This window comes from Electrophorus electricus, chromosome 24 (assembly GCF_041902795.1).
Source record: "Electrophorus electricus isolate QZ-2024a chromosome 24, ASM4190279v1, whole genome shotgun sequence".
NCBI lineage: Eukaryota > Metazoa > Chordata > Actinopteri > Gymnotiformes > Gymnotidae > Electrophorus > Electrophorus electricus.
Genome location: NC_137520.1, coordinates 2,039,319 through 2,061,948, shown reverse-complemented (window position 1 = coordinate 2,061,948; position 22,630 = coordinate 2,039,319). Strand labels below are relative to the sequence as shown.

The window sequence follows — 22,630 nt, the reverse complement described above, 5'->3', positions numbered from 1 at the left end:
ACTTGTGATGACACTTGTTAATTAACTTCTAATAAAAAATAATTATACATTCCCTGGTAATCAGGATGGTGAACCAATGAATTTTATCAACATTAATTGCCAATTTATTGCGGTATTCATACCACATTCATACACATTACACTTGCAAGGTATAATGCAAGTGTTTATAAAGTGTTTTAAATAGGGGCTGGTGAGTGTAAGAACAAGGGAGGTGTTACTAAAAAAGTGAACAATAAATGTATGCAATGTACTCTGTATGTATGCAGTGCAAACTGTATTTCACATTAATTATGCAATGCATACTACAGATCTATAATAGGGTTAGCACTAGTTAGCATTAGCTCTAGTGTCTAGTTTTACTATACAACAAAGGTGTGGGTCTGTTATGTTCTAAACACATGCATCTTAGATTAGGCTGTATTATATGCTTCACAAGCTTCAGGTGTTCCTAGTATACTTGTGTGCGTGCGCGCACACACACAGACAAAACGGATGCCAAAGAAACTGCTTGGTAAAAAAATAGTCCATCATTCCACATCTTCTACCTGAGTAGTGCTGTGGGTGGGGGTGGGTGGAGGGGATGAGAGGTGCGATGGGCGTAGCAGAGCTATTGATGTGGGTGATGCAATTGAGAGGTAAGCAGTGCTCTAGAAGTGCATGTGGAAATGGTCCAAAAGACAGGAGAGTTTCTGAGAATTACAGAGAGCTTTTGCGTGTCTTTCAATCTATCTGTAAGTCTGTCCATCACTTTGTCGGTCTCTCTCTCTCTCCCTCTCTCTCTGTTTTTGTCCATCTGTCTAAGTCTCTCTGTGTCTCTGTCTGATTGTCTTTCTCACTGTGGCTTACTATATATTTATGTATGTCTCCTTGTTGCTTTTGAACACATGGACAGACCAAAGCCTTTCTTATCCTAGCAGAGAAGTGTTTTCCTATATTCTTCCCAACTCTACTCTTCTGGATGCCTGGGGTGGAGTAACTCCAGCAGAGCAATAATTATTATTCTACAGTTCCATAAATAAAAGTACTCATGACTCATATTTGCAAGGAAAGTATGAACAAGAGAGATGCTCCACTCGTTGCTATAATGAGTTTCAATACTCATGCTATGAGCAGAAAATATCACTGTTTAACCACAGCTACCCTTTTCACTTTTCTTCTTCATGCTCCTTCACTGCATAGTCTTAGACCAGAATAATGTAACATATCTACATATCATGCATCATCATATGCAAATATTGCATTGCTAGATTTTTAAAACCATCACATTGACAGTTTTCTTCAGACTGTGTAACCCAAAACCTAACCTAAACCCTAACCAAAACCCTAACCATAACCCAGTGTAACCCAAAAGCTAACTGTAACCCAAAACCTAACCTAAACCCTAACACTAAAATGGTGCTGGGTTTCCCAATCCTCCAACCAGTGTTCATTCCCCTAATCCAACACCCTGGCTTCTTTTTATTCTCTCTCCTCACACAAAATTCTTAAACTCTGGATGTCCAGCAATCCGACTACATGTCCACTGGATCCCATTCCTTCCACTCTGTTCCAGACAATCTCAAGAGATCTGTTTCCTTTCATCTCTGTCATCATCAACAACTCCTTATCCTCTGGACGAAACCGCCAATCCTCAAGAAGGCCACACTCAACAACTCCAACATAATCAATTACAGACTGGTATCACTTATCTCTTTCCTCTCAAAAGTTCTTAAACAAGCATTTTACAATCAATTATCTCTTTTCCTCACGCAGAACCAGCTCCATGATGCCAATCAGTCTGACTACAAACCAACACATTCAACAGAAACAGCCCTCATAGCAGTAATGGAGAAGCTTCATGCTGCCTAAGATGCCAAACTGTCATCTGTCTTTATTCTTTTAGCCATTTCAGCAGCCTTTGACTCAGTAAACCACAACATTCTCCTTTCTGTTCTCTCCAGCCTTGGTGTGACTGGCCCTGCATGGAGAGGGTTTCAGTCCTATCAGGTAATATGGAGAGGATCCATATCCAATCCATGTAGACTCTCCACCTGTGTCTCCCAGGGCTCAGTGTTAGGCCCTTTTCTCTTCTCTGGTATACTCATTCTCTTGATGAAGTATCATCTTCTCATGGCTTCTCCTATCTCTGCAATGCTGATAACACATAATTATTTATTTCTTTCCCACCCTCTGACACAGATTTACAGTATCTCAGCATACTTGACTGACATTGTGTCACGGATGTCAGCCCACCACTTGAAGCTCAACCCCAATAAAACCTAGCTTCTGTTCCCAGGAACTCCCAGCCCTTACTATGACCTCAGTTTTCTTTGGGAACTCCCTGGTATCACCATCTGAAACTGCTTGTAGCCTGGGCATAATTTGCACAACCAGTTCTCATTCTCAAATCATGTTTCAAATCTGACCTGGTCTTGCAGAACTTTTTCCTTTGTATCATCTCTCAGAGGAAGCTGCCCAGGTGCTTGTAGAATCTCTTGTTATCTCAAAGCTTGATTACTGCAACTTGCTATTTGCTGGTCTTCCAGCCATCAAACCTCTACAACTTATCCAGAATGCAGCAGTGTGACTGGTCTTCAATCTTCTGAAGTTTACACATGTCACTCCACTGCTGCACTCCCTTCTTTGGCTTCCAGTAACCACCCACATCAGATTTAAAATCTTGATGTTCACCAACAAAGCCAAAAATAGACTAGCCCTTCGATACATGTGAATGGTCAAAGCCCGATCCGTACCTCGAGTACTTCGAACCTCAAGTACGGCTCGACTTGAAATACCATGTTTCGAGTCTCATGGAGATAAGCATGGAGACTATTCTCTGTCCTGGCTCCTAGATGGTGGAATGAACTTCCACTGGCTGTCTGGACAGCAGAGTCCCTTACAGTCTTCAAACGCAGGCTGAAGACCCACCCATTTGTGGAATATTTAAATGACCACTGATCCTGCTCCTATTTTGACTAAAACTCTAATACTCATTGTTTTTGCACTGATTGTTGTCTGTTATATAGCCAATATGCGTTTTGCACTTCTAGATATCAGCAGTGATCCCTGTATTTCAACAGCATTCTAGTTCAATGGTATCTTGGACTCTAACCTACTGTACTGCCTAGGATATATTCAATGAGTAAATGACAAAGCACTTTTGTAATTCACTCTGAATAAGATTTTCTGCCAAATGCCATAAATGTTAATGGTGCATGAGGTAACAGCAACACATGCATGCTGAATAGGGTTAGGGTTAGAATAATGAGAGAGCTCTCACACTTCTAAACACAGACATGCTTAATAGTGAGACACCACTTGCAATTCTTGCCAGTGCTTACTCAAGAGTCCCTATAGCTTCACTCTAGAGTTTACACGTTCCTTCTCTTGTTCCTCATTTTTTTCAGCTTCAGTCTCAACTCACACAGCAAAGGAGACACACGAGAAAGGTTGCACAGAGGTTGTGGCTTTAGAAAACAGTAAAGACAGGAGAAGTGACGTCTTCTTTACATGAAACAAATGATTTTCTCTAAACAAGTGGTGTGAGAGACAGTACAAGAGAATATTGCCTCAGGGAAATGGATGACCTCCATTCTAGTTTTTAACAGGCCAAGCAGGGAAAAGCAGTTTCATTTAGGGGCACTGAGGCTGTCAGGCAGTAAAGCAAGGAGACAGTGAGGCTGTTAAGCAGGGAGGTACGGAGGCAGTGCAGCAAGAAGGCAGTTGAAGCAGGGAGGCAGGGAGGCAGGGAAGCTGAGTGGTAGTGGAAGAGGGATAAAACTCTGGGATATGCCAAGGGAGAATAGGGTTGGGGTGTCCCATGAAAATAGTTAACCCACTAGGGTTAGAGTTAGAGTCAAGGTACTCACTAGGGTTAGGGTTACAGTTAATGTACCCAGTAGGGTTAGGGGTGAAGTTAATATACCCCTTAGAATTAGAGTTCATGTACTCACTAGGGTTAGAATTAATGTACCCACTAGGTTAGGGTTAGAGTTAATGTACCCACTAGGGTTAGAGTTAATGTACCTACTAGGTTAGGGTTAGAGTTAATATACCCACTAGGCAGATTTTATGCTGCTGTTAAACAGAGGAGTCCAAGAGCAAAGCAACAGAATTATTGCACTGTGTACATAATGTCAGTACGACATCTAATTTTAAGAATGCATCTAATTTGTCTTTCACAAAACTGATTTGCCATGTTCGGCAAATCAGCTCTTAAGACAGGAGGTTTTAATGTCAAACTTATTTTTTCACATCATTATTATTAATAGTAGTAGTAGCAGCAGTAGTAGTAGTAGTAGTAACAAACAGTACTTTTACTACTCGTAACAATGAAAAAAATAATAGCAGTTTGAAATTAAAGCTACCTAAGGAAAGATAAACAGTTACAAATATGTAGAAGCTCTTTGCGTGGTTTTGTTTTGCCTGAACACGAATCTTAACTCTTCTCAGAGGGATAAAATGGTTGCAGGGAGAAGAAAAAAAAGGAAAATAATGGGAAATAAAAGTGCAGAAAAGGCCCAAGGGAGCATGCTGAGTTTCTGTCACCACGATGCACTGCTCAGCTAACCTAATGTTAACATGCTAACTCCTGTCTATTCATAGTGCTTTCGCTAACATGCTAACTCTATTCATAGAGTGCTTTTGCCAACAAGCTAACCCCTGTTATTGAAAAGAACTATGGAGGGATGCTTTTATTTAAACTTATCTAACATCAGCCTCTGGTGAGACTGAAGAGTCCTCAGCCTGTAAAGAGAGGAGAAGGTTTCAAGTGTTCAGTGATTGAAATCATCAGACATATCTGTTAGGCCAGGAAACTACTCTTAAGATACTTTAACAGGAAGAGAGTATTTTCATTCTATACTGAATCATTCCTTGATTTTTCCTCTCTTTATGCTCACCTGTCATAACCCCATCCTTCCACTACACAACACAATAATTCTCTTGTAATCCTAACTGGCTTTCACTGTAACTCTAAGCCTAACCCTTTCACTAACTCGTTACTAAGTCATGTAACTTTATTTTCAACCCCCCCCCCCACACACACGAGAGAGAGAGAGAGAGAGAGAGAGAGAGAGAGAGAGAGAGAGAGAGAGAGAGAGAGAGAGAGAGAGAGAGAGAGAGAGAGAGAGAGAGAGAGAGAGAGAGAGAGAGAGAGAGAGAGAGAGAGAGAGAGAGAGAGAGAGAGAGAGAGATTTTCCAAATCTTATCTTTGTTGTCACTTATTTTGAAATTACCACTGCTTTTTTTGAATTGCTTCTGTAATATGGTACTCACTACAGTCATGACAAATAAAGCTACTCCAAGTCCTGATAGAGAGAGAGAGAGAGAGAGTGAGAGCGAGCGAGAGAAGAAGAAATGAGAAACAGGAAGAAAGAGTGACAAAGAAAGCAAAGCGTAGGGGGAGCGAGACCAGGAGTGTCATTTCATTATGCAAATAGCAAGAAGGAGGGCGGGAGATAGAAAGAGGTCACAGGTCACATTGGTGACACCGATCACACTGTTGACAATAGCTACACTAGACACAATAGCTACACTCGACACATTTGTTATACTAGGTCAGGGAAAAACGCAGCTTCTCAAGAGCATGTGCGTGCATGCATGCGCAGATACAAACACGCACGCACACACACACACACACACACACACACACACACACACACACACACAGCACTCTTACCTCTTCAGCAGTGGTTAAACAAAAAGCTCATGCTTTGTTCTGCTTCACATCCTGAAAAATGAGAGAAAAGGCATTGATTTAGTACTGAACGAATCAAAGCAAGACAGATTAAACAGAGCTACTTCACTGGAACTCGCACCAGAAACACGAATACATCTCAGTTCACATCTGTGCTCAGTGTCGTTGCACAAGTCATGCTTGTGACAATTTCAGACAGGAATTCACAAGCACTGGTCACCCAAAAGTGCCATTTATTAAGCCCACTGGTTTTATTTGGTGGGTGAATGGACAACACTACCACTGTATTTACAGAAATACCAAGACCAGTGGGCTAGTAGCTGAGGCAAAAGTGTTGCTTGTTTATGGAGAAAATTAACAAGAATGATTTAGGATGGGGGGGGGGGGGTCTCTAGGTGCAGCAGCTCTAACCGCTAACGTTTGTGTGCTTGAGAGCCACTATGCAGCTGTTTTCAAGCACAAAGCACTGTCAGGAAGCACAGGGGAGAAACAGAAGCGAGAACATGTAAATGAATGACAGGAAGGAGAAAGAAAGAGAGAGTGAGCATGAAAGAAAACAAGAATGAGAGAATGAAGAGGAAAGAAAAAAGAAATGTAAGAGAAAAATGAAAGAATACTGTTAAAAAGAGAATGCACAGAAATTGTAGTGAGAGATAAGTCAGACAGACAAAGATTGTAATCTCTCTGTCTCTCTCACTGTAATGTCTGTTTGTCTGTGAGAGACAAACAGACATTACAGTGACAGAGACTGATTACTCTGAGAGTCATTTCACTGAGAGAGAAAGACAGAGAGATTTCAGTGAGATACAGAGATTGCAGTGGGAGAGACAGAGAGAAAGGATAAAGAAAGTGTATCTTTGTAACTTGATGATTAAATAACAAGGCTTGGAAATAATATCAGTGTAAATCACTAGATCTTCTGAAAGTATAGTGCTATTTACAGTGGGCCTATGTAAGAATGACCTAGTATTATTTATTGCATGTAATAATTTTATGAATACTCAATTTTATGAATAATACATTCAAATTCACTGAAATGTACTCCTATATTATTAAAACAATAAATGAAATAGAAAAAAGATCAGTGCTCCTGACCTCTTGGTGTAAAGGGAGGGTAGAAAATCCACAGTAATGAAACTGTAACGGTGAGTGGTGTGGAGGCGGACACACGGGTGGAGAAGAGCGAGATTTATTAGGGGTAAATCCAGATTCAGAGTCGTTAGGGTAGTTCAGGGTCACAGAGACCACACAGAGATTCTGAGAATGCACGACAACAAAGAAACAAACACACGAAGGCAAACGGGGGAAGCAGCCTCTAACAGAGGCTAAGAAACGTGGAGGCTGGGATAACCATACAGACGGGGAGTCACGGAGTACAAACTTACGGGTACGGGCTTTCAAACACATCCATACAGACATTCAGTGAACAGCAAGGACAAAGGGAACAAGACGGTGTTTAAATACAGGAATTTAATCAAGATTTGAAACGAGGAACAGGTGTGGAAAACCAAACGAGGGGCGGAGAAAATGAAAATACAGGATAGAACCAAAACACACAAGACAGGGACACCATGGACCATAGAAGCTGGGAGGGACCAACCGTGACAAACTGAAGCTTGTTATTTTAATTCTCTTGTTCTGTTTTTATAAACTAAGTACTAGTGATTACAAAATCCAGGACTGGAATTTGGATTCAAGATTGTTGATGGATTTAAAGCAAACTACTGCATCTCACCTTTACTTCATATATTTTAATTTCTAACTTATTGTCATTCCACTATATACTTTTTATACCTCAAAACAGCTGTCATTATTGTACGTGTTAATAATAATAATAATAATAATAGCATGTTATTTATAAATACATTTGAAGATACTCAAGGTCCCTGTAAATACAATAAAATAGCAAAAATGACAATATGAAAAAGAAAAAAATATTTAACAAACAAAAACATGATTTGAATAAGAATAGAGTTAAATTGATTAACACAGCATTAAAATAGTACCAATTAAAATTAATAGATAAAGAGTCTCTTAATCACACACCTGTCACAGAGCTGCAATAATTACTCAATTCAGAATGTAAGATGAAAGAGGCAAGTTTACAGCTGCTTTTTAAAAGCAGGGAGAGACGTACAAGCATGTCAATGACTGTCCTTCACAGTTTAGGACCTGCTACGCTAACAGCCCCATCTCCTGTGGCGTGGAGCCTAGAGTAAGGGACAGAGTGAACGAGTACGGGAAGACCGGAGTATTCACAAATAAGTACGAGTGAAGGATGGTAGAATGGTATGAAAGTGCCAGACCATGTAAAACATTAAAGACATTAAAGAAACATTAAAGAAGAAGGAGTTTATATTGAACTGAACGGGAAACCAGTGTAGGTATTGGAGTGTGGGAGTTATATGTTCCCATGGTCTGGTGTCAGCATTGCAATGGACCAGCCTAGCAGTAATTAATGCAGTCTCAGCCATCCCAGACTGTCAGCCAGGTGATCAACTAAGGCAGGAAATGGCAGCGTGTTTGAAGGCTCAGTGTTCATGTAAATTTGCGTATAGTGCACAAAAGAGTGGAACTGTGCTTTCTGATAACATTGCCTGCATGTAGATAATAAAGAGTAGCGGGCCAAGGACTGAACCCTGTGGAACACCATGTGAAATATTTGACAGATCTGACTTAAACCTGATTATAGATACAAACTGCTGTCTATCAGTGAGATATGATTTAAACCACACAAGTGCTTTCAGTGATGCTAAATTATCAAGTCTAGAAAGGTGTTATGAAATACTTGGTTGAAAGTGGCAGAAAGGTCCAGAAGAACAAGTTCATTCAACATTCCAGAGTGAGCTGCTACCATTAGATCATTTATGACGCTGACCAAGTTTCAGCACTGTGGATAATTCCAAACCCAGACTGGCGTTGTTCAAATACATTATTAGAGAACTTTTAACAGTCATACTTAATTGTCTTCCAGCTCTCATTCTTGTTTTGGCTCTAACTCTTCAAAAATGAGAGAATCATACGACCATTTCCCCAGTCTGTTAGGCTGGAAAAGGTTTCAGAAAGAAGCCATAAGAGGTTCACAGGCATCACAAATACAACATGATAGAAATCTGACTGCACCTAAAGCATTACAAAAAATAGCACCGTAACAAACAGCATCCATTATCCACAGAAAAGTATCATAAATGCTGCTGGTCTTAAATTTTTTAAAGCAGCCCCCTTTTTCAGGTTCTTAACATTGAAAGACTGCATTAAAAGCTCAGCATTGTTAAGATTTGTATTAAAATCCTAACAAAAATGTGCTAAAAACTGATCAACCCAAACACTGCAATAATATGTGAATACAATGCACTTTTAGGACAGATAGACTCAACAGTTAATACAGATGAAATACATTTATAAATCACTGCAAAATGTCCTCACAGCAGATATGATCAATATCTAATCCCAAACAAAAAAATAAGTCCAAAGTATGACCCCCATGTGACCTGTTGCTTCAAATGAAAAGATTCAGTTATATTAAGAAATTTTGTGACATCATTAATATGGAGATTAAAATCACCAAGTAATATCACTTTGATAATTTTAATATTAATAATGTACTGAATGGAGGTAAATGGAGGTAAAAAACCCCCCAAAACAAACCACAATAAAAAGGGTTTAGTTGATGAACCTGTCAAGTGTAGGTGAAAAGTAGTAAAAATAAATAAATAAATAGTGTATACTCACTAACTGCCAAGAAAACCGGTTTTGCCAAACCACAGTGAGACCTCCACAGTCCAGAGTTCAAATAAATGAACAATGTGTAAGACGCAGTTGGTCAGGTGGATAAATTCCATATTTCATTGCCATGGTTCAGTCAGAAACAAGTAATCCAGGTTTTCCCTGTCATTTAGTACGTGGGCTTCTCTGATGCAGAGCAAGCACTTATCAAATACATTTTGATCAAATAAGGCATTATACCAATATCAGTACACCAACATCAGAGCATTGCACGTGATCAGTCAGAACACACACACACACACACATCACAGCAATCCCTACTGTACAAGAATCAAGAGTGAATCAAGAGGGCAGTTGTAGACCCTCCAAGCCATAGTGGTTGCCAGGAAACACCAACCACAGATAAGATGGTCTGATGGGGTTGGGCACAGGCCAGACAGTAAGACTCTCCCACCAGGGTCAAGAAATGTGACTTGTGTAGCATGTTGTCTGTTGCACTGTTGTTTTGTGTTGCACCACGGTCCTGGAGGAACACTGTCTCGTTTTTTGAAATGACAATAAAACCTCTTTGAACTTTGAAATGTGACTCTCATGGGCACAGAGATACAATTCTGGAGCAAGGAATCATTTCCAGAGATTGCAGGATTTAAATTCAACTTTTAATTGTATGACAGTGTTTGAGTGTACGGTAGTATGTAAGCACTTCAAGAAAGAGAGAAGGAGGAGAGACGGAGGGAAGCAGCACGAGTTACACAAGCAAGATGAGTTCACACAGGTCATACTTATGAAACCATTCTGGTTTGACTGACACAAATGGAGACATACAAGCAGTTTGGGGTTCCTGTCTGATCCTGTTGGCGTTGTCTATATTTTGAGTGACTGCGTGGGTGATTGGGTTGAGCCTGTTTGCTGGTAAGATTCTGCATGTGTTTGGTTTTTTGTTTTTTTTTTTTGTTTGTTTGTTTGTTTGTTTGTGTGTGTGCGTGTGTGTGTGTGTGTGTGTGTGCGCGCACTTGTGTGCTTGTAGTCAAGTGGCACGCACTTGCTCCCACCGTTTGGTCAGTCAATACTGACTGACACTTCACAGACAGTGAGTCAGAATCCTACACTCAATTTACTAAACACACAATACGTCTTCAGAGGACACTACTTAACACCACTACTGTTTGAGAGGGAATTACTTAACACACAGTGCTGCTTTAGAGGACATTACTTAACACACACTGCTGTCACTGCTATTTAAAAGAGGGTTAGCTAAATACACACCGCTGTTTCAGATTATGTTAGCTAATTCAGGAACTCTTGTCTGATGAAGTTGCAGGTGAAACACAAGGCAAGCATAACACTCATAACCTGTGATATTACTGCACTGATAACATCTCTGATAGCACAGAGATAACTCTGACCCAAGTCAGCATCAGTCCTTCACATGGAAACACAGGTTGTGGATCTCCAGATATGAAATTATTAAAACAGATTAAAAATTAAAATTACTAATCCTTCTGCAGGACAGTGATCCTAAGCAGAAGGCAAAAGTAACACAGGAGTGACTGAACAACAAAAACATGAAGGTTCTAAATTCCAGGTTCCAGATCTCAATCCAGTCAAAATCCCGTGGCACTGTTTGAAAATCGCAGCACACAAGCGTCGCAAAACCACCCTGAAAATCTGCCAGGAACAGGCGAAAATACTTTCAAACAGTGTGCAAGGTAAAACTTTCAAAGAGTGTCATTACTGCAGCAAAAGTACTAGTGTGAAGGAGTATAATATTTATGCAAGCCGCATTATACATTTTTGATTACAAATAATTACGAATTTGAGAATTTAGTTTAAAAGCAAATTTGCATTCACAATTAAAATATTAGAACAACCTGTCACAGGCAAAGAACATACAGGAAAAAGGAGAAAGAAAACACAAGTATCCAACTGAAGTATACAATGAAATGAGCGAAAATGAAACCAAAGTGCACTAATTAGAACAAAATAAATCAATGTAACATAAATGACTGACAATGGGCACAAAAATAGAAATGGCTTAAATAAGGCATAACACACAGGTGTGGTATAGACAATGAAGTAAGAAGCACACCACCTGTGTGGGGCATGGCAATAAACCAAAACAGACAATGTAGTAACAATGAACTAACAATGTAAACAAACAGGCTCATGGCTGCCACCCCTTGATGGAGGCTGATGGTGTGAAGACACCATCACTTCATAATCCATGCATGAGTAATTTGTAATCTCAATTAATCTAACAATTGAAGGGATTGAATACTTTTACACAGAATATATGTAAATTCCCCACTGTCCCTCTTCCGGGCAGTCTTTTCACTCTTTTCACTTGTAGGTATTTGCCTGTAGCTGCTTTCCTTGTGGCCTCTTCATGATTCCCATTTTTGTCTGGGATTCCAAGGTCCTTGTAGCTGCCCTCAACATCTGTCATGTTACCTTCCCGGCAGTGCGATGCTATGAGTTCTAGCTTCCTTACATCTCCTTGCAAGCATCCTACCATTCTTATCAAGTCCAAATGATATTCCGATGTCACTGCTGTATATCCTGCTGATATGGACTAGTGAGTTGATGTATCGATCACTTCTGGCCTGCGGCATGATGTCATCCATGCAGAAGAGGTGGCTGATGGTTGCTCCATTCCATAGCCGGTATCCTTAGCCACACTTAGTGATAACAGGGCATCTCCTTGGTAAATCCTTGATGGTGACTCGTGCTGTTGGTCTGAGGTTCGCCTCCAGGGTCGTCTTCCACAGCTCCACTGAGTGCTCGATGGAGGCTCTTAGAGTCCGTTGATGTTATACAGCCTCAAGCATTCCAGGATCCATGTGTGGGGCACTGAATCATAGGTTTTCTTGTAGTCAATTCAGGCAGTGCAGAAGTTGGCTGGTCTGGTCTTACTGTCTCGAGTGATTGATTATCCACCAGTAGCTGGTGCTTGGCTCCTCTGGTGTTCTTGCCAATGCCTTTCTGGGCCCTGCTCATGTATTGAGTCATGTGCTTACTCATCTTAGCCACAGCGATGCCTGACAGGATCTTCCATGTTGTACAGAGGCAGGTTATCAGCCAGTAGTTGGATGGAACTGCCCGTTTCTGGAGTCCATCAGGATCAGGACTGTCTGACCTTCAGTTCTGGGTGGGTTCCATCTGTTAGCAGCTGGTTCATTTGTGCTACCAGGTGTTCATGGCGTTCAGTCAGCTTCTTCATCCAGTAGGTGTGGCCCATGTCAGGGCCTGGATCTGTACAGCTCTTCATACTTGACACCCTTTTTTTGGATGTATGCTACCGTGATGATTACAGGATCCTGTTCAGGAAGGTTGTTGTGGTCAGCTCTCAAGTTCAATAACCACTGGACATTGTTGTTGTGATGGTTCCTTCTTCCATATGCTTTTCCAGTATTGCTCACTCTCCGGCTTTGGTGGGTCTATTCTCATTCTGTTACCCTGTCACTGAGAGTACACTTTGGACGGCTCATAGGAGAACATCCTTAATTCTCCATGCTTCTATTTCTCATGTGTATCTCTATCAGCTCTTGCTACCTGCCTGAAATCTTTGCTCATCAGTTTCCAAGACGTCAGGTATGGACAGCTTGTTGTACTTGTCAGGTACCTTCATCACGCCTTTATGCATTTCTGATAGCTGGCTGACTTCTCTCTGTGTGGCCTTTATCTGGGCCTCCAACCTCATTCTCCATGGAGAATAATGCTCCTTGTCAATGTTCATCTTGTAGCCAACCATTTCAAGTACCACTATCTGTTTGGTCTCAGTGATGGTCATCTGTAGTTCTGCATTCACATCTTCCAGCAGCCTTTCAGGTATTTCATTTGGTTCTGGTAGTCTACTATGACTGGTGCCCAGTTTAGCCATGATAGTCAATCTCAGGTCAGCACCTCTGCTACTGATCTTGGTGCATGGCTTCACTGGGTCTTAGTTCCCAGTTTCAAGGTGTGGGGATGATAATGATATCTCCCCTCTGACCTGTCATTCTGGCTCTCCCTTTCCATCACCTTGTTGATCTCTAGTCCTCAGCCAAGGCATTCATGGAATGTAATTGGCTTTATGCCAGGGAGCTGTGTAGGCATGGACCAGTAGATTCACAGTAGAGATTGTTCACAATGCTTCCAGCACATCTTCAGGTACTTCACTTGGTCTTGGTAGTCTGCTTGGACTGGTGACCAATCTCAGGAAAGTAGCTCTGGTGCCTTGGTGACATGTTGTCCTGGTTCCCCCTTGCCATAGCATTTGTGTTGTACATCATCAATCTCAAGTTGTAACAGCAGTTGCTGCTTGCAGATGTTGGAACACTGATATACTATTTGCTTCAGTCTTAATCTAGATGTTGGGTTTCGAAGCATCTCATATCCTTTCGCACTGGGATTGCTTCAGTTGTAGCATTCCAACAGTCCTCCACTCTTGTCCATGAACATCTTATATTTGTTCCAGTAGCCCACTTTTCATCAGACTGTCCTGGTCCCTCAGCATCTGACACAGACCTTGTTGATCCGGGTGCTGTCTGAGCCAGTGTTACTCTCTTGTTTAAAACTCTCAAATTGTTAAGGTAGACAGTGTTAAGGACCTCACCTAAGGGACCACATTAGAGACACCCTGGTCAGGATTCAAACCCCCAACCTCCTGTACTGAAGTCAGTACTCAACCCACTGAGTTTACTTTATATATATATATATATATATATATATATATATATATATATATATATATATATATATATATATACACACACACACACACACACACACACACACACACACACACACACACACACACACACACACACACACACCCCTGAGGATGTGACTGATCCCATGTATCTGGCAGTGCTGAAATTTTCTCCTACACACAAAAGCAAAGAAATCCTTCATAGACAGCTTATGCAGGGAGTGACCTGCCTCCCCAAAAAATCAGTAGCATGGCACATGATCTCTATAGCAGACATAACCACAAGCACCTACTGCAGCACTGCAATTCAGCGTTTCATTAACTGAATTAAGATGCAAATCAGATGAAATGAACTAAATGAAATACAGACAAGTGTAAAAGAGGAGAAGAGACATCAATCTAAGCACACCGCCATGCAGAGTGCCTCCCTCTGACCCATGTGAACCTCCACATGACTCCACCACTCCATCAATCCACCTCTCCACTACTCCACCACTCCATCAGTCCACCTCTCCTCCATTCCACCACTCGACCTCTCCATCACTCTAAATGAGAAGATGGATTAATGATTTGTTTCGGTGTCCACACCAAGACAGGTTTTCTGCAATTGCCTCCCTGAAAGGAACATCCCTTCCTATTCATATTTACCCTTCCCTCCATCTCTCTCTCACTCTACCCTACCTGTGTCTCCTGCTCTCCCTCTCTCGTTCTCACTCTCTCATGCTCCCTCTCTCCGTGTCTCCCATCCTTTTTTTCTCCATCTCCCTCATCCTTTCTGCTCGTCCACATCATCCTCTGCCTGTACCACTGTCTTAAAACATCTACAGCAGGTACAGATGCAAATGACTGCCATCACATTCACTCCAGAGCGGTACTTTGCTGACTGGTGTGGTTGTTCTGGTCTCCACATCAGAGGGAACATAGAATTCCATGAACCATCGCCTACAGCAGCTTGGATTCTGATGTATTATTGTGCCAGTTCTCATATTACTGCCATGCACAACCCCTCACAGACAAAACGCAGGATGTTTTTTTTTTAAACTGCTCTTCTGCCTGGCCGTTGCCGTGCCAACCAGTGCATTAGATGAGGAAAAGCCAACCTTGTGACGGAGCGGAGAAAAAGTTCTCCAGTCCTCCACAGCAGGGGGTATGTCCAACTCTCACCCAGAAGCCTGAACAGCAAGCGCCGTCCTTCGCTACAGGGACAGAGAAACAGATAAGGGGTGGGAGACAGGCAGAGAGACAGAGATAAAGAAGGAGAGAATAATAATAAGCACTTCTGTTTAACACCAAATGTTCATTATTAATATCTTACAGCTGAACAGCCAATGGCATTAATCATTAATCTTAATGACAACACAGGAAGTGAAATCAACATGTTAGTGCTGTTGCAATCATCTGCTTCCATGTTTCTCAATGTTTTTATTAATATGTTTGCAATAATGCAGCATACAAATATGGTTAAAATATTTCCTGAATCTGTAGAATCTGCCCCTTCAATTTTGTTGATAGTAAGAGTTAAGAGCCTATGAGAGGTTAGAGATATAGGTTAACATACATGTCATTAACATACAAGTCATGTGATTTGTGTGTTTGTGTGTCACTCAGGTCTTCTCCATCTAATAACCATGTGTGATTGGTGAATGTGTATCAATTTGCCTGAAACTAACCAATAAACAATCATGAAGTCACTAAGGATAAACATTTCCTTCCTAGTTCAATCAACATGTAACTAGTTAAAATGCAAAAGGTTTACAGCTGTTGAAGTTGCAACGCCTGAGGGTGTTGATTCCTTTGATGAAAAGCAATACAAAGTAAATCAATTGCTAAATGTTATTTTTTAAAAATAATAGTGGACTTAGATATGTAGTCACTTTTAAATTTGTTGTAATACAATAGTCATGTCATAATTGTAATACAATAGTCATGACTTTGATAAAATTGACTGTCCATTAGTACGTTTGTTAATTTTGTTGTGTGAAATTAAGACAGTATAATATAGACGAATACTGTCCTGTACTGCTGACACTTCGAATCATATTTTGATTATAGTTGTTGTAATGTTCATTTCTCACCTGCACACATGAAGCTTGATATTTTGATATTCTATGAGTCTTGATATCTAATATAAAGTCACATTATTAGTCACATTTCCTCTCACTCCCTCTAAGATTACTAATCTCTAAAGTGAATTTAAGAAAATACACAAGAACAGAAAAAATGCCAAGAGGTTTCAGAGATAGAAAAACAGAGATAAACACAGGGAGTTAAAACATGGAGGGTTAAACAGGGGTTAACGATGGAGGGTTAAACACAGGGGGTTAATGATAGGACACAGGAGGGCAATTGTTCAGATTTATTAATAAAGTTGTTCATTTGATGTGATTACACACACAAACACATAGATCTGTGCAAACACATAGATCTGTCAATCTGGTTACATGGGGAAGAATTTACAAACTGCACCTAAGAATACAGAGAATCATTTTTTTAATACATTATTTTGTATATTTCAGTACAACAAAACACATCTATGTTAACATTTAATCAAGAAAAATAATGGTTTTTGTACTAGAATGGCTATTGTACTACAACGGTTATTGCACTAGCATGGTCTTTGCTTTCTCACATGAAGTGCCTCTGCTTACATTTGGCTCAGCAAGTGACCTCAGACCCAAGAGTCTCCCCCCATGAAGGTCTCTCAATGATCCATTCCACACACCCTTACCACTGAACCATGGGCCATGTTAGTGCACAGAGCGGGGAAGATGGCAACTCACCTTCTTTGCACTGGAAGCCATATAAGCACACATAGAAACAAAAAGAAACGGATCCCTAGTACTTCAGAAAGCCCATTTAAGCCTAACCCTAATCTTGCGCTAGTACTTCAGAAAGCCCATTTAAGCCTAACCCTAATCTTGCGCTAGTACTTCAGAAAGCTCATTTAAGCCTAACCCTAATCTTGCGCTAGTACTTCAGAAAGATCATTTAAGCCTAACCCTAATCTTGCGCTAGTACTTCAGAAAGCTCATTTAAGCCTAACCCTAATCTTGCGCTAGTACTTCAGAAAGCTCATTTAAGCCTAACCCTAATCTTGCGCTAGTACTTCAGAAAGCTCATTTAATCCTAACCCTAATCTTGCGCTAGTACTTCAGAAAGCTCATTTAATCCTAACCCTAATCCTGCCCTAGTACTTCAGAAAGCTCATTTAATCCTAACCCTAATCTTGCCCTAGTACTTCAGAAAGCTCATTTAAGCCTAATCCTAACCCTGCCCTAGTACTTCAGAAAACTCATTTAATCCTAACCCTAATCTTGCCCTAGTACTTCAGAAAACTCATTTAATCCTAACCCTAATCCTGCCCTAGTACTTCAGAAAGCTCATTTAATCCTAACCCTAACCCTGCCCTAGTACTAAAGAAAGATCATTTAAGGCTAACCCTAACCCTGCCCTAGTACTAAAGAAAGATAATTTAAGGCTAACCCTAACCCTGCCCTAGTACTTCAGAAAGCTCATTTAAAAAGGTTTCAATGCTACATCTTCATGTAGTCAGAGTAGTATAATCAAACATCAACCTGGAAAATGGCAAACCTCTCCCCATGATATTTATTACATGTGACATGATCAAAGTGAGCAAAAAAATGTATCTCAATTTTTGATGCAAGTATCCTAGTTACACAGACATGATAAATGTTAAGAAAATACAAAAAAAAAAACCCTGCAAATGATCTCCAGATTGTGATTCATGTAATTTATGTGTATGATGTGCATCACCAGTGTTCTAGTTTTGGTAATATATGAAGGTGACTTGAGCATGGCTTGCGACAAAAAGAAAACTTTTACCATTAAACTGAGTAAAAACCCAGAACAGTCCACTTCGTTTCTTCTCTAAGCAAAGACTGTTCTTACAGCTGCAAATGCTGCCAATGTGTTTGAAATAAACACTTACCAAGATAAAAAAATCAGCCTGGCTTTATTGCGTTTCCACAGTTGCTCTAATAATCTTCTGAGAAAAACCTGGTGAAAAACCTACTTGTTGACACACTGTCAATGTGGGCACTTATAAAATACAAGCCAATGTAAAAAGATATCAACAAACAGAACATGCAGGATTGTAACGTGCATGTTGTTGGATGTTGGCAGCATTTGGGTTTGAATCCCAGCTGTGTCATGTGCAGGCTGGATGTGTATGTATTGAGTGAAGGAGATAGAGTGGTTCAGTCCTGATGGGATTCCTGTTATTATTACAGAAGTTTGAGAGGACATTAATATACATCGTCATGAGCTCCACCCCATGAATAAAAGTGTATCTGTGTCGCACAGTGATTCCTCATATCAACACAATAACTAAATTGAGGTGATCTTCCCACATTTTACATTTACCTGCCACTTACAATTCTGACTAAACACAACCTGAGCAACTGAGAGTTAAGGGCCTTGCTCAGGGGCCCAACAACAACAACCTGGCTGTGGTGGGATTTGAAACAGCAACCTTTGGATTACTAGCCAAGTACCTTAACCAGTGAGCTACCACTGCCCTGCTTGTGCGCACACACACACGCACACATGCAAAAGCATGCACACACACGCAAAACACATGTAGGCACATATATGCACGCACACAAATACAAGCATTCATGCACATGTACATACTCAAATACACTTATGTGCACGCACACACACACACATTCATATGTTCACAAGCACACACACATACACACACAGGGATGGATGCTCTTGGTGACTTCAGCAAAATCCAGAAGTTAAAGAAAAACAAGAGTGAAGACCACAGGCATATACAAAGTAGTCAGACACCAGCCAGAAAAGGACAGAAAGACAAACAAAGAGAAGAAGAGAAGGAGTATGCGAAATGGACTTTCAAGTATGGAGATAAATGTCCAAAAGCAAATGAAGACCACTCAGGAAAAAAGGCTCAGAGAAAAAAAAACAGTCCACCACCAGTCTTGTGGGTGGAGCAAAATGATGGGGCAGAAGCAGGGTTCTGAATGTGCTTGTGGGTTACAGGCCAGGGAAGATCTACTGCTCTACTCATCGGTCTTCCAGATTTCTCCTTTTTAACATATGAAGGATTTGGCCCTTTCTCTCACAGGAAGCTACCCAGGTGCTTGTGCAGTCTCTTGTGAGCTCAAAGCTAGACTATTGCAACTCACTACTTGCTGGTATTCCTCTAAGAGCCATCAAACCTATACAACTTGTCCAGAATGTAGCAGCATGAATGGTCCTCAACCTTCCGAAGTTCACACACGTCACTCCACTGCTGCGCTCCCTTCATTGGCTTCCAGTAGCTGCACACATCAGATTTAAAATCTTGATGCTTGCCTACAAAGCGAAAAATGGACCAGCCCCTACATACATGAGGTCAGTGGTCAAAGCCCAATCCATAACTCGAGTACTTCGAATCTCAAGTACAGCTCAGCTTGAAATACCATGCTTCAAGTCACATGGAGGACAAGTGTCGAGACTATTTTCTGTCCTGGCCCCCAGATGGTGGAATCAACTTCCACTTGCTGTCTGGACAGCAGAGTTCCTTGCAGTCTTCAAACGCAGACTGAAGACCCATCTATTCATGGAATATTTAAATGACAACTGACCGTGCTCCTATATTGACTAACTAATTTAGTACTTATTGTAAGGTATTGTTTATTACACTGATGTTGTCTAACAAACTAGTACTTATTGTTTATTACACTTATTGTTTAAGATAGACCTTATGTATTTTGTACTTCTAGGCATCAGCAGTGATCCCTGTATTTCTACAGTATTCTAGATCATTGGTACATTTTACTCTAACCTCTTGCACTGAATATGATGTATTATATGAGTAAATGACAAAGCAATTTTCTAAGTCACTCTGGATAAGAGCGTCTGCCGTAAATATAAATGGAAATGTAAATCTGTCATGATCCATAATGCATTCTAATGTCCAATAATGGCACAGTTTGGTCTGGAGATTTAGTTCCTCTGTTGTTGTAAAGCAACAACATCATATCCAAAAATTTGGAGTGCATTTTAAACACACGCACACGCCAACGCAAGCACACGTGCACACGTACACACATCCACCCATACAAACACACAAAAAAGCGCAAACACAAACAAACACACACACACACACAAACACAGTTCCTTTAATCATGCTCCACTGATGTGTGCACCATAACAGGACTGCAACAGGAAGTGGGTTCTCCTATGTGACTTCCTGTTGTTTAGTCGTAAGGAGAAGCAGAGCTCCAGATCCACTCCTCCTCCCTCGTCAGATGTAGGGCTTTCATCCTCAGAATCTGAAATCTGAAGATGCCCGTAGCCTGGGCAGAACTTTGGACAAGTTGCTCATGTTTCAAATCTGACCTAGTCTTGCAGATTTCTCCTTTGTAACATACAAAGAATTTGGCCCTTTCTTTTGCTGTCCAGGTGCTTGTGTACTCACTTGTAATCTCAAAGCTAGACTACTGTTTTGGAGCATGTAGTACGCAGTGTCGTTAATTTGAGTACACTCAAAAATCCAAGGTGAATACTTAGAACTGGTCAGTTTTGAGTATGGTTTGAATGGACACTATTGTCCTATAATGCAATGAAATGCATGTTACTTTAGGTTAACAAGCAGCTCTGCTGTAGTAGTGTTTAACCCTGTAGTAGTGTTTAAGATAGGTAGCCGATTCGCCAGCCAGCTAGCTAGCTAATGACAGCTCAGTTTAACTCATCCATATTTGTAAATGAGGTAGAATATAAGGCTGTAGCATTACTGTTTTAGGTTTAATAGAAATTATAACTTAATATATAAACTCAACGAGAAATCGATGACATTGTTCACTAATAAAGACTCAGATCTTACAGTAGCCAGTGCTGTTTAACTGACATGCAGCTTATTTTGCTAGCATTATCTAGCTTCCCTGCTAAAGTGTGAGCTCGGCTTAGCCTGAAGAATAATTTTATGTTTAGGTGTGATACTACAAAAGGAATACAGTAAAAGAAAATTAAAAATGACAAATTATGTAAAGCCTTCTCAGGGACTGATGAAGACACCCGCCTGCTAATAACCTGCCACAAAGGGAGGAAAGTGATGGAAGAGAGAGAAAGAGAGAGGGAAAGAGACTCCGTCTGCTTTAGACATATTTGTTAAGTGAGATTAAAATAAAATGTAATAATATAATTTGTTTAGTTTTTTGGTTTAATTACATGTGTGATTAATTTTAATAATGATGGTAATATTAATAGTGGTACTAAATGTCCCGGCATCAAAATAGGTAGGCTAAATAGAAATGTCAGGAAATCTGATTCCTGGCCATATGCCAATGTCCATGGATCAATGATTCTATTGGTAATTTGGTTGGCTCACTGTTGAGCCCAACTGCCTTTTATTCCGGTTTTCATGTTTTCCTTAAATGCAGCTGTGTTGTAAATATTTTGCTGCTCAGTCCCATGGAGGAGGCGTATTGCGTTAAGATATTAACGTGTGTATACTCTCCATGTGAAATATCAGTTTACTGTGGAAAGCTTGTGAAGGCTGAGGTTTAATTCACAGAAAAACAACTGTCTAAAAAGAAAAACTGGAACCTAGTAAATAAAATAGCACTCTTCTATGGGACCATCTTTGTGGCAGTTAAGCATTATGGAAAAAGTATCATTCATTTCCCATTTTTTGATCAAAGACATCTTGTAGCTTAGGAGAGTCCTGCTAAAGCCCTGCTGATCACTGAGGGTCCTGCTACAGCCCTGCTGATCACTGAGGGTCCTGCTACAGCCCTGCTGATCACTGAGGGTCCTGCTACAGCCCTGCTGATCACTGAGGGTCCTGCTACAGCCCTGCTGATCAACTCCACCAGCAGCCTGCTGCAGTGCTGCAAACAGTCACAGAAAGTAAAACTTTAAATTTGGTTGATTTTGCCTTTAAATATATTATGAATAAAGCACTTAGTTCTTCTTGTTAGCCAGAAACATGTCAGTGATAAGGCAATCAAGCTCGACCCTTACGGTATGTTGATGCTGCCATGGACAAGTCTGCCATGAGACAATCAATGCAATTCAGTCAAAACAAAGGTAAGGTGAACAGAGGACAGGTGAACAGAGAGCAGGTAAACAGGGCAGGTAAAGAGAGGAGATACTGAACAGACACTACACCCTGATAAATACTTCCTAAAAATACACCCTGCTATAATACTCCTTAATAAATACACCCAGATAAAAATCTCTCTAAAGAAAAACACGCCGGTTAAAAAAAAAAAAGAAAAAAGTCACTAATACAAACCATATATAATGAAGAAAAAGTCAGGCTCATTTATTTTTTTCCTGCTAAGCCATTATTTATTGAATCACCAATTCATCCACTGGAACACTTAGTATAGTAATTAGCACATTATTGTAGTTGGCTCCATGACCCTGGCATTGTAGTTGGCTACATAACTTTGGCATTTAACAGAAGTGATAAATTAGAAGTCCATAAAGAATGTTCCAGAACCTTCCTACAACATTTCAGTCTACTGGTGTCTATTGGAGAACTTCAGAGCTATAAAACATGG

At 40.5% G+C, this 22,630-nt stretch overlaps 1 protein-coding gene across 8 annotated transcripts in view; it reads right to left on the bottom strand.

The window, feature by feature from the left end:
* Positions 1–22,630, bottom strand: part of LOC145653427 (nuclear receptor coactivator 3-like) — a 74,198-nt gene that overhangs the window by 28,619 nt on the left and 22,949 nt on the right. For 2 of the 8 annotated variants that reach the window (XM_081706771.1, XM_081706772.1), the window contains exons 2-4: positions 15,194–15,289; positions 5,660–5,710; positions 3,321–4,725 (exon numbers count right to left, since the gene is read on the bottom strand). The gene's annotated coding sequence lies outside the window, so the exon portion shown is untranslated. Of the gene's footprint in view, positions 1–3,320; positions 4,726–5,659; positions 5,711–15,193; positions 15,290–16,168; positions 21,136–22,630 lie in introns of those variants that run through there. The other 6 variants (XM_081706769.1, XM_081706768.1, XM_081706775.1 and 3 more) reach the window with 4 other exon arrangements.